An 11800-nucleotide genomic window follows, 5' to 3' on the forward strand; every position below is an offset into this window, starting at 1 on the left:
GCTTGTGGCTTCTCTCATTACTTTCTCGGAGTCCGAGAGAAAGAGGATCATGTCAGGAATGGTCCCCCTTTATCTCCTTCACTTTTTCCTCTCTCGAGGACTGAAAAAGAGACACGGAGATCGAGTGTGAAACAGACAGAGAGAGAGAAAGAGATGATGGGGCTTGGTGGGGTGTAAATGGGGTGAGATGACAGACTGGAATGAGGAATTGAGGGGGTGGATTATGGAGGCAAGAGACTTAACAGAGGAAGAGGGGATGAGGATGGGGTGGCTGTCGTCATGGAGACAAGTCGCCGTGGAAACAGCCCTTTTTTTCCAGACAGACAGGCAGACAGACGGGGGCTGACTGCTGAGTGTGTGAATGTGAAAGGGGTATGTGGGTATGAGACAGCAGCGGGCACGCCCATCCGCACACGCTCTTATCTGCTCAGCTCTAATGGTATGGTACAGCTAGGGAGGACATACTGAAGTGGCTTAAAATTGGTGTTTTTGCAATGAAAAAAGAGGAAAGATTAAAAAGGAAAAGGTTTGACTTGGAAAGGAATAGCAAAAAAAAAAAAGAAGCTGTCAGCTTGAATAGAAAAACATGAGGGGGGAAAGTGAGGCAGGAGAACAGATGCTGGCCTCTATAGTGCTGTGCTGAGGCAAAGAGGTGCTCTGAACTAAAACTGCCTACATGTACACATCCAGCAAACGCTTCAATGTTGAATCGCTGAATAACTACTCGCATCCACACATCCAGATGGCTGACCCTGCATTCTATATGTCTAGTCCTGGTTGAAAAATCGTTCTAAAATTAAGTGTTGCATATCTTTTGAGTGAGGTTATCTTAACATCATCTCCTTCTTGGACTTTCTAGCAAGGGGAGGTTTGTTTACTAGAACTGTTTCATATGACCCTTTTATCAATTAGAAAAATGCAAAAGTCTGGCTCATAGGATTTGAAGGAAGGTTGTGAAGATTTCTCCATGAGTGAGAGGGCTAACTCACTGTTTTGCTCAGGAAACTATTTTGTAGCCAACCAGTAACCATGCCAAGAGGGCTGCACAGCAGGTTTTCTACGGTTGTCATCTGAGAGAGCAGCTGCAGTCTAGGCAAATGGCAATAAGTTCACCATCCAACACGCAGTGAAGCAGAATTTACAGATAGACATACTGTACCTAAATGTTTTGTATGTATAAAGTCATTAGACACTTTATTGTGTACACCTGTTTATGTGATTTAGTCAACCATATGGCAGACATTCAGTGCATTTAGACATGCAGAAAGGATCAAGACAACCTGCTGCGATTCAATACAATCATCAGAATGAAGAAGAAAAGAATATTTAAGTAACTCGAACAACTTGTTTGATCATTTTTGAACAGTGTTGATGATTCACCTCTGGGGTTTACAGAGAATGGTCAGAAAAAGAGAAAATATCCAGTAAGTGTTGGTTCTGTGGATGAAAACGCTTCATTGCCAGCGGTCTGAGGAGAATGTCTAGACTATTTGGTATGTTGAATAACTGCTCTTCCAACCAACGTATGCAGGAGAGCGTCTCGAATTGAGTAACAAGTGTAACCTTGAAACAGATTATCTGCAGCAGCCTTACAGCCCTGCAGCAGACCCTACTGTCAGCTAAGAACAGGAAACTAAACCTAGCAGATTATTGTTGCTGACCATGTCCATCCCTTTATGACCACAGATTACCCATCTACTGAAGGCTGCTTCCAGCAGGATAGATACAGTATCACAAAGCTCAAAATCTCAAACTGGTTTCTTGAACATGACAATGAGTTCACTGTACTAAAATGGTGTCCAGTCAGCCGATCTAAGTCAGCTAGAATACCTTTGGGATGACGTGGAACGGGAGTTTTACTAATCTACAGCAACTGTGCGATAATATTATGGACCAAAATATGATTCAAGCACCTTGTTGAATCTATGACACAAGAAATAAAGCAGTTCTGAAGGCAAAGGGGGTCTGACCTGGCATTAGCAAATTTTCTACAGTAAACTTATGAAATGTACATAATCAGTTCAGTGTGTTCTAATTTCTGTTTATCTAAGTAGTTAAATGGTTCATTTAACTGCTTTGGTTGCATTATGGTAAATAGTCCACGTCCTTAGCAAAAGCACAGGTACAATTGCATTTTTGAAAATAGATGGTGCATGGAATAGGAAGTCTGATGCAGCCTGCAGATATCAAGGCCTAGTGTCATCAGAAAGTCATGAGATCAGAGTCTACTCTACTTTAGCTACTGGCAAAAATTAGAATTTGCTGCTCTTAACATTTTTTTTAATCTCACTAGCACGGTCTAAAATGGTTTCATTTGACTGAGGTGAGACTGTACTACACTTTAGTTCTAGGAGATACAGAACTGCCTGTTTTATGTTAACTTTATCCACATAAAACAGGCATCTTTTAAAAGGCTACAAGTCTGTGAGAACTGAATGAATAAGTTGTCACTCAAAAACCAGTCAACAAAAAAGAAGGACCATTATGTCATAAGCATATTTCCTGGAAAGTCACAATGTTGTCATATTAATATTTAGAAGGCATAATGGGATATTTACTTTATCCATCCCTATTTGGATGATATTTATTTCTCCAGGGGAGATGAAGAAAATTTGAGCTTAACTGTCCTAATCAATGATTTTAATTATGTATTGGAATGCCTGAGTATATTTTGCAGCCCTTCTCTGGTAATAATTATAGATGAAATTAGTGTTTTCAATAACAAGATCATTCCTTCGTCTACATTTATCAGCTCAGAGATGAGCTCACGAGATGTCACAGTTGTCAGTTAAAGAGGAGAAGCACCACTAAATTCAAATTAAACACACAGGATGATGCTTGCAATTCATTTGTGAAGTGATTGAATGAGTGTAAAGTGATTGAGTACTCCAATGTAGCAATACTTTTAAACACTAAACAGTTTTGTCTACTTATTTTTCAAATTTGTGCTTTTTGTCAAACAAAATATGTGCAGTCCGTTCTGACAGTACCAGATTTGCCAATGGCATAGCTTCATTCCCTCTGCTCGATTGTTCAAAAGTGGCTGCGAAATTTCTGACATGTCTGTTAAACGTGTCCACAACAACCTCCCAGAAATGTCACACCATCTGTTGCTCTCATTTACAAAGCACCCATTTGTGGTTGTGTGACCATTGCTGTGTATTGCAGAAAAAATATCTTTGTTTTTGTCTTTGAAAAGTGTAAAATGTGGCCAACAAATGAAGTTTCTCATGCAACTGGAAGCTCAAGATGCTGGCTTCATTTTTAAATCTGATTTATCCATTTTTTCTTTCTGCAGCCATTTTCTCTTTTTGCTTTCTTGAAATCAGAACTTTTCAGTCATCAAAGTGTTAATAGAGTAGTTTACAGCATGGTGAAGGCTATACGCACGAGTTACATTAAAGGCAGTTAGCATTCATTGTTCTTGCAAAGATATTTCTTTTTGCGAGAGAGAACGTCAACGATGCTGTGGCTTTCAGTGAAGCCACAGAGTGTTAGAGGCCAAATCACACTACTCCCACTCCACACTGCTTGCGTTCTCGGGATGTGAGCTGTTGCATCAACATTTCATAAGGAGGCTATAAAAAGAAAAGGAATCCTATAAAGTCAACCTGCTTTGACTGCACTGTCATGTTGAATGTGTATCAGAAATCTCCCTTCGAGCGTTTCTAATGAATGGAAATAGCTCTTTAAGACATTTAGCAAGGTCTGTTATAATTCTGTATAAGTGGGATGTCTTGTATGGACAACATGTGAAAAACCTGTGTCAGGTTTGAGTGGTCAGACAGGAGTTAAACACAGTGTTCATTAAGATGTGTCAAACACATTTTTACACATTTGTGCTTGAAAGTGGTGTCAAGGACTTCGCCGGACATTTTTCACATCAGACAACGGGTCTGCTTACACTTGACAACCTGTTGAAAGTGTTAAAGACATTTTGTTCTAGTTAAAATAAATTAACTCCAAAGATCAAGTAACCCCAAGTCTTAAAAGTAAAAGGCGACAGCTAATTCTCTGTATAGAGCAGCTTAAGTGTGATTCATAACTTTGGCTTAGAGGTATAGCATAAATGTAACACATTCTGAAACCCTACAGTGTATCTTTCGCCATAAACTAATGTGCGCCTCCCTAAAGCTTGATTTAGGGAGGAAATTTCATCCAGAAAGAGGTGGACGTCAGGTAACGCAGAAGGTAGCGGTGTAAGGTTAAAATGGAGTTCCAGTTTGGGCTTTACGACGCAAATTATTTGTAAAACTGTAACTACACAGACAGTGGCGGTCCTAGCCTGTTTGGCGCCCTGGGTGAACACTCCCTCTGCCCCCCCCCACACACACACGGACAAAACATATTAAGGATTGTACATAAAACTGTTGTACACACACACATATGAAGAGAGAGAGCATGCATAGTATGCAAACGGCTACCAAACAGCCATCATAATTCGTCATACAATGAGAACAGGACAAATCAACAATTGACAATGACTAATTAATATTAAAATCTGTAACATAATATATTGTTTGGAGTCTGTTACTGTTGCTATTTTACCATTTCTTCTTGGAGCAACTGTAACGCACATAATTTCCTCAGGGATTAATAAAGTATTCTGATTCTGATTGTTTCAGGATGACCTGCCTTTTTTCTAAACTGAGGACCTGATGGCTTTGAACTTTTCTTGTCCATCTTCCATTGGTTGTAATTTTGCACTCCAGTATGAACACAAATCCCCCAACTCGAAGGTCACCACAACATAATCTAACACACCTACACCTTAGTTCACAGATTCACTTTGTCTAGGGTGCTTTTTCACACAACCCAGGATTCAAATCATGAATACATAATGGGCTTGGATTTACAACATTATAAATGAAATGCGCTATATTTGGAAGCAGCCGCCCCCTCCCCTTTCGACGGGTTGTATGTGAGACTTTAAATCATCAAACTGTAAATTATAAATTTTAAATTGTTCATTTGCTGCTTGATGTAAGCAAAGAGGAAGTACAACAGTAACTACACAAACAGACCTGGATGTGTTTAGCAGCTCGCTGGTGTGTTAACAACTAGCTAGCATTTATTTAGAGATTCAGTTTTCTAGTGGAAACGCTAACTAGCTAACCTTTAAAAATGCACCAAAAAAATCCATAAAAAAAAACATAATTAAAAATTAAGGGCTGCTTTATCAGAGGAAACAAAGAAGGAGATAAGATGGAGTGAATGAAGATGGGACAAAGCCAATGTCAAGCTAGGATTTACATAATTGAGAGAGCTTTGAGATATGATAGAAAAGAGATAGCTAGCTGGCATTATTCCGATAACATAACAAAGCCTGGTTATCTGTTAGTATTAGTGTTTTTTTTTATAATACTATAACATACTACTGAAAAACATTAATGTAGTTCAAAAGGACATTTTTCAGATTTCGTATTGTTTTGTACAGTAGCAACAATCTTACTGTTAGCCATCTAGCTAACCGTCAGCGGCTACCTGTAAGCAGCCTGAAAATGATTTGTGATTCAAAAATAAACAAGAAACCTCCACAAGCTAACGCTGAACTGTGAATTCTTTTAACTCTTCATGTTAGGCATGCCAACTAATGGAACCATGAGGTTAGCATGCAAAACAAGTAGGATCCACTGAGGGATTGCTAATGTAAACAGCAAACACACTCATGGATACTCCTTTTAATCTCCTCTTTGTAAAATAAGGGTTTTCAGAAAATTTTAAAAACAGTAGCTGCAACAATAGAAGATTTAATTTTTAATGATGCTTCTAAGTATGAACATATATATTTTTTTAATCTGTTCATTGTGCTGTATTGATAGTGGCTGCTAGTTTATGAAGAAAACAGGAAACTGATTCAGGCAACACGTGTTTTGTAACGTGTGCTCTACCATTAGAGTCGCTTGACGACCAAAAGTTATCTATTGTAGTTTTAAGCTTTAGTGAAAAACTAACTGTGCAGCTCGTGGATTTTACAGATGATGTGAATACTAGTCTTATCTTTCAGTTCAATTCAATTCAATGTCAAATTCTCAACAGTCCCCTCAAGGTGCTTTTTATTGTAAGACAAAAACCCAACAATCAGACAACCCCCTGTGAGCAAGTACTTGGCAAGAGTGGGAAGGAAAACTGCCCTTTTAACAGGAAGAAACCTGCAGCAGAACCAGGCTCAGGGATGGGTAGCCATCTGCCATGATCGGTAAAGGTTGCAAGGAGGGAGACGGGAAAAAAGACACTGATGTTATGTATCCTACTTCGACATGAACCTACTGACCTAAATATTTTTGTTGATCCTCATGTTCCACAATGGCAATAGCACTCCCAAACAGCAGCAGCCTCCCCCAGCAAGTCATTGCTTCCGGGCATATTTATTAAACTGTGGACGAATTGTTCTAAGAACACATAAAAGAGCCCTACCCAGCAACCCACAGTCAAAACAATCCGCTGCCCAACAACACAGGACACCACCATACCTCAATGGATCAAAAGTGTTTTGGCATCATGAGGGAGTGTAAAATCATGAGTGGGTACATTTCTTGGAGAACGGCAGTATAAGTACAATAGCTTGAGGGCATGACTTTGACATTGAGATCTGCTGCTTGTGACAAAATCACAAATGCGCTGTGTGAAATGCACTTCACACACACACGCACAGTTGTTTGTCGCCAGATGCCACGTTTATTTCTAGTTTTCATTTATTATGATAGTCCACAGTCGAAAAGCTCTGCTGATTTCCAGCCTCCCCTCCGCTCCTCTCCCGTCTCACTATAAAAGGGGAAGGAAACCATCATCAGTCCAAACGCCATCAGCTGTTCTCACCTGCGTCTCCAACACCGCCCCGTTGAGCTCACTGCACCACTCCTTCCCTGCAGCCGCGCCCAGGACCACACCTCCGCCACATGCTGCAGCTAATATTTGACTAGTTCAAAGCAACACGTAAAATGTAATTTCAGACGATCTAGTAAAGTTTCAGTGTGCGGACTTGTGGAAACCTGCAGGATTAAGTTTGAGGGGGAGATTTTGATAGCACAGAAATTAGAGAGTCTCACGCCCATGTTTCAGGACTGCTTCCAAAGCAAAACACATGCATTCACTGATGAAGGTCAAGTCAAGAGGCAAGCCGGCAAGCCGAGAAGAGCACTGTGTATCGTTGTCATCACTAATCATGTCAAAGACCTCATGTCTTATTCACTGGTAAGAGGAAAGCAGATCAGTGTTTCTGAGTATACCTGTGGTAAGATTAGCTGATGTTAGGTAACATATTAGCCACAGTTAGCCGGTAAGCCAGTAAGTTATCAGCTTGTCGTGTTGCCGTATTAACTGACATTTTTATAACGTGTTTCATATGTTTGGAGTTTGAGTTACTCTACTGAGCCCAAACTCTTCAATCTACAGCTCTTCCTGCAGACAGACTAGGAGAAGTGAAGCCTTGATCTCACCAAGCTGCCGTCTGAACCACTCTTGATGGATTTCCAAATTCTCATAGACAACAGAAGGGTTTCGCAGAAGCTTTCTTTTTTGTGAGCTGTGCAATAACTTGAAAAAAAGATGTGTGATTTCATTATTATTTTGAGTGATCAGCTTTTGTGTGGTCTAAAAAGACACACCAAACATACAGATGAGTTTAGATTTTTTGCTTCATTTATAAGTTAAGCTGACAGAGAAAGTTAAAAGTGACAGAATGTCTCTTTTACCCCCTCTCACACAGTGCACAGAAGCCATTTGGTTTTTCATTTGCTGAATGGAACAGAGAGGCGTGTCTCTTTCAAGGGAGGAACACCTGTTCAACAGTCCCGTTTTCTAACCTTTTCTTTATTTATTACAAGGATGCCTCTTGCCAGGGTTTTTAAAGCCATATATCAACAGTATAATATCGTTGTGGACCTGATTCATCAGCATAGCTTGAATTATACCAATGCAGACTTGGTGATAATTAGTTTTATTTAAGATCAAGACAATATTTACTAATAATATAGCAATGTGAAGTACCACTTAGAACTGCTGCCTGCAATAATTGATTTAAATGGTTATTTATACCACTGGAATAGTGTTCAAAGTTCATCTGTGCTGGTGCTGTATTAAATATGTGTTTCTTATGGTGTTTTCATCCTGAACTTTTCTAAATATCACCCACTTGAAATTCATGTTGGAAAGTCTGCTGAGACATAAGCTGGTCTTTAATCTCCCATCTCCCTAGCACAAAGCCCATATGATGTCAGATTCTAGTGTGTGAATAGCACAGCTAATAGTCCAGGGCATTTACTTCCAGTGAGAGGGCATCATCTGTGCTGCCTCCTGTGCACTTTATCCAGGCAGCACCTTTGCCTAAACCACCTGCTGTATTTCCAATAGCTCAAACTAGTCTTAAGCAGACTCTCCTGCTGTGCTCTACATGTGAGACAGTATAATGGTGCAAAATATCCTCTTAAAGTGTCTGAAGTGCAGTGTGAAAACAGCTCTTTAAACTTGTAGGAGTCTGCTTTGATGGGTAGGGGGGAGGACAGTCATGTGAAAGAGAAAGTTTTCACAGGACTCTCTGCTTTCTTGTGAAAAACTGAGTATACCTTTAGATTCGGCAGCTTCAGCAGCGAGAACATGAAGGGGCATTGCTTCAGATCATTGAGGTTTGCTTGCATTCGTTTATGTACAGCATTCTTAAGGTTCCACAACAGTATCTTAACCAGATGAGGTCATTGCAACACCTTGATTCTTTTCTTTTTCAGCCACTCTGTTGTGAATTTGCTGCTGTACTTGGGATCATTGTCTTGTTGCTAACCAGATAACCTCAAGAATACTTTGGTGTACAGAGGAATTCATGGTCGACTCAGTGACCCCTCCACCACTGTGCTTTACAGTTTGTATGAGGTGTTTGTGCTGATATGCTGTGTTTTCACCAAATGTGCCCAAATATCTCCACTTTGGTCTCACCTTGCTCCAAGTCTCAGCCTAGGACATGGCAGCGCAGCCTAGGTGTGCAAAGTCTAACTTTGCACACCTAGGCTGCGCTGCCATGTTCTTTTTAGAGGGAAGAGGCTTCTCCTGGAAAACAAAGTAAACAGATGGCCAAAAACGTTAAGGCCCCCCCCAAACGATCTTGTTGTGAGGTGACCATGCTAACCACTGCACCAGCAGGCACCGTGTGTACAGTAAATAAGCCACCTGTATAGATGTTGGCGTATTTTCTATTCATTTTTATTTTGGACAGAGCCCAGCTAACTGTTTTCCTCTTTCCAGTCTTTAATTTAAGCCAGGATAAAGTACCCCCGGCTTCACTCGATGCACAGATATCAACCTCCTTAACTCACTCTTGCAAATGTTTCCCAAAATGCTGCTTGAACTTCCTGCTTCCTGTACATGCACCGCACAGCCTGTGCGCACTTTTTGCTGTTAGACGATTATGCATTGTGACCCATTTACTGTAGATCTGAGTGATAAAAATACGACTTGTTACAGTTTGCACACGCTAACTCTCTGCTCTGCAGCACCACCCCCCGCCCCCCCATACACACCCTCTCTCCCTGCATCCTCAGATTGTCAAAATCAGCCATAATAAACAAAAAGCACGCATAATCGGGTCACAGTTTGTGAGCTGGTGAGGTGAGGATGAAGTAGCAGCAGTCCTCATCTATACTGCAGTGACTCACAGGAGCTTACTGCATATAGAACAAGTCTGCAAGATCTGCTGCCAAGAGAACCACGTGGCTTCAGAACGTGTCCTCGGGTCACCTCTTAATATCCTGCAGAGGCTGTTAAGCAGCACCAATCTGTGGTCTTTGTCTGTTTTCTCTCTTTTCATTTTTCTTCCTGCTCAGTCCTATTTGTCTATATGATTGCGATATGGGCAATATCGAGAGAGAAAAAAAGGCATCTTAATTCGGCTGAGTAAAAACAACAAAAAGTAAATGTAATTTTCTCTGTGCGAGTGTGCGTCGCTTCATTAATCCTGTTAGACGGCAGCATCTGAGTGCAAAACGCCTTTGTCTGCATCGTGTTTTATGTTCATTTCTCTCCACTTGCTCTGCACTGATTTGAACTCTGCTGTCCCCGTTTCCCTTTTCGCCCTCCCCTCCTCGTCCCTTCCTGCCTCCTCCCTTCATCTCATCCCGCCCTCACCTACCCCCCTGTCTCGCTAGCTCGCTAGCCCTGTTCCCTCCACCCACCCAACATCAACCCCACACCTTATTTTCTCCTCCCTCCTGTCTGTGTTAACTGCTCCTCTCTGTTCTCCCTGTTGTTTTATTTACCTCCCACTTTCCTCTAGCCTTAAACATCAGAGTTGACTTTAGGTAAAGAGGGTAGAGCTGGAGGTGAAGTGAGACGACACAGACGGGAGGGGAATCGGAGAGATGGACTGGGGGGGCAGAGAGAGAGAGAATGCGGTCGGGGTGAGAGGCACTTAATGAACTGTATGCCTGTGCATAAAGAGAAAAAGAAGAAGGAGCGGCGGCGGCGGCGGGGGGGGGGGGCTTCAAAATACTTTCCACGCACACTTTGCAGGAGCGCAGTCTGGTTCCACTCAGAGCAGCTCCCTGGAGGAAGACCAAGGCTGTTCTCACTCCTCTTCCTGAATGTTTAGTGCTGATAAACTGTTTGCATCCAAAACAAAGCCCGGTGAGATAAGGCTCCTGCTAAAATCATCAGTGGGCTCTATGTCTCTCATTTTTATATCTTTGTTTTCTCCCCCCTCTTTTTTTTCCCCTCCTTTTCTGGTCCGACAGGGATTAAGTGGCTGGTAAAACTGTAAAAAGACACACTCCCTTATCGCCGCTGTCCCTGCGTTGACTCTGAAAATGTTTCTGTGCGTTTCCAGGAGTGTGTGCGCCAGTTTATGCACAGCTGACACTCTGTGTGCTTGCACTGGTGTTTGAAATCATTGTGAGTCAGACACACTCGGGTCAAGGCTTCTCTGCACACTCAGCAGTTACATTACTTTGTCTCACCAGCAGGGCCTCTGTGGGTCTCGGCCTGTGTGCATATGTATTTATATTACATTATGTACTGCATTATGTATTGCATAGCTTGCGTGCAAATGTTGCACAGTCTCACAGTCTTTGATTGTGCATCTTTTTCTGGATGCATGTGAATATTTTAGCATACTTTTTAAAGCGTATTTAATTACTTTAGCTGTTTTGTAATAAATCTAACATGCAAATATGCAAAATTAACAACACACTTTGGTATATATATACACACACACACACATATATATATGTGTGTATATATATACACACACATATATATATATATGTGTATCGAAGAATCCATAGGTCCCTCATCCTATTCATGTAGCCCCTTCCGCCGGGGTTACTTGCGTAGTAGCATTCCAACAACGCCCTGTTTTCGTCCCTTGCCCACCGATGCCTTCTTGTTCCAGTAGCCCACTTTTCGTCAGGGTGCCCTGGTTCCTCAACACCTGACGCGGACCTTGTTGATCCGGGCGACGTCCGAGCCGGCATGCCTTCATATTTATCTGTCTCGCTCATGTCTGCGGTAGGCTTGCTTAGCATAGGGGGTCTAGCCTTAGGACCCTTACTGGATACAGACGCCCCAGGCAGGAATCGAACTTGCGATCCTCTGTTCCAAAGGCGTGTAGTTTAACCACTACGCTATCCAGCAGCTGGTGGTGGCTAACCAACCGGACATAGTGGTGGTAGACAAACAGAAGAAGACGGCCGTAGTGATCGATGTAGCGGTTCCCAATGACAGCAATATCAGGAAGAAGGAACACGAGAAGCTGGAGAAATACCAAGGGCTCAGAGAAGAGCTCGAGAGGATGTGGAGGGTGAAGGTAACGGTGGTC

General features: G+C 41.8%; 1 long non-coding RNA gene across 1 annotated transcript; it reads left to right on the forward strand.

Moving 5' to 3' along the window:
* The first annotated feature begins 6833 nt into the window (after window positions 1–6833).
* Window positions 6834–8363, forward strand: LOC145423420 (uncharacterized). Its single transcript, XR_013904462.1, has 3 exons — window positions 6834–7194; window positions 7396–7520; window positions 7709–8363. It is a non-coding gene; the product is annotated as an uncharacterized LOC145423420 (long non-coding RNA).
* The last annotated feature ends 3437 nt before the right edge of the window (window positions 8364–11800 follow it).

Source organism: Astatotilapia calliptera, chromosome 22, assembly GCF_964374335.1.
Source record: "Astatotilapia calliptera chromosome 22, fAstCal68.1, whole genome shotgun sequence".
Taxonomy (NCBI): domain Eukaryota; kingdom Metazoa; phylum Chordata; class Actinopteri; order Cichliformes; family Cichlidae; genus Astatotilapia; species Astatotilapia calliptera.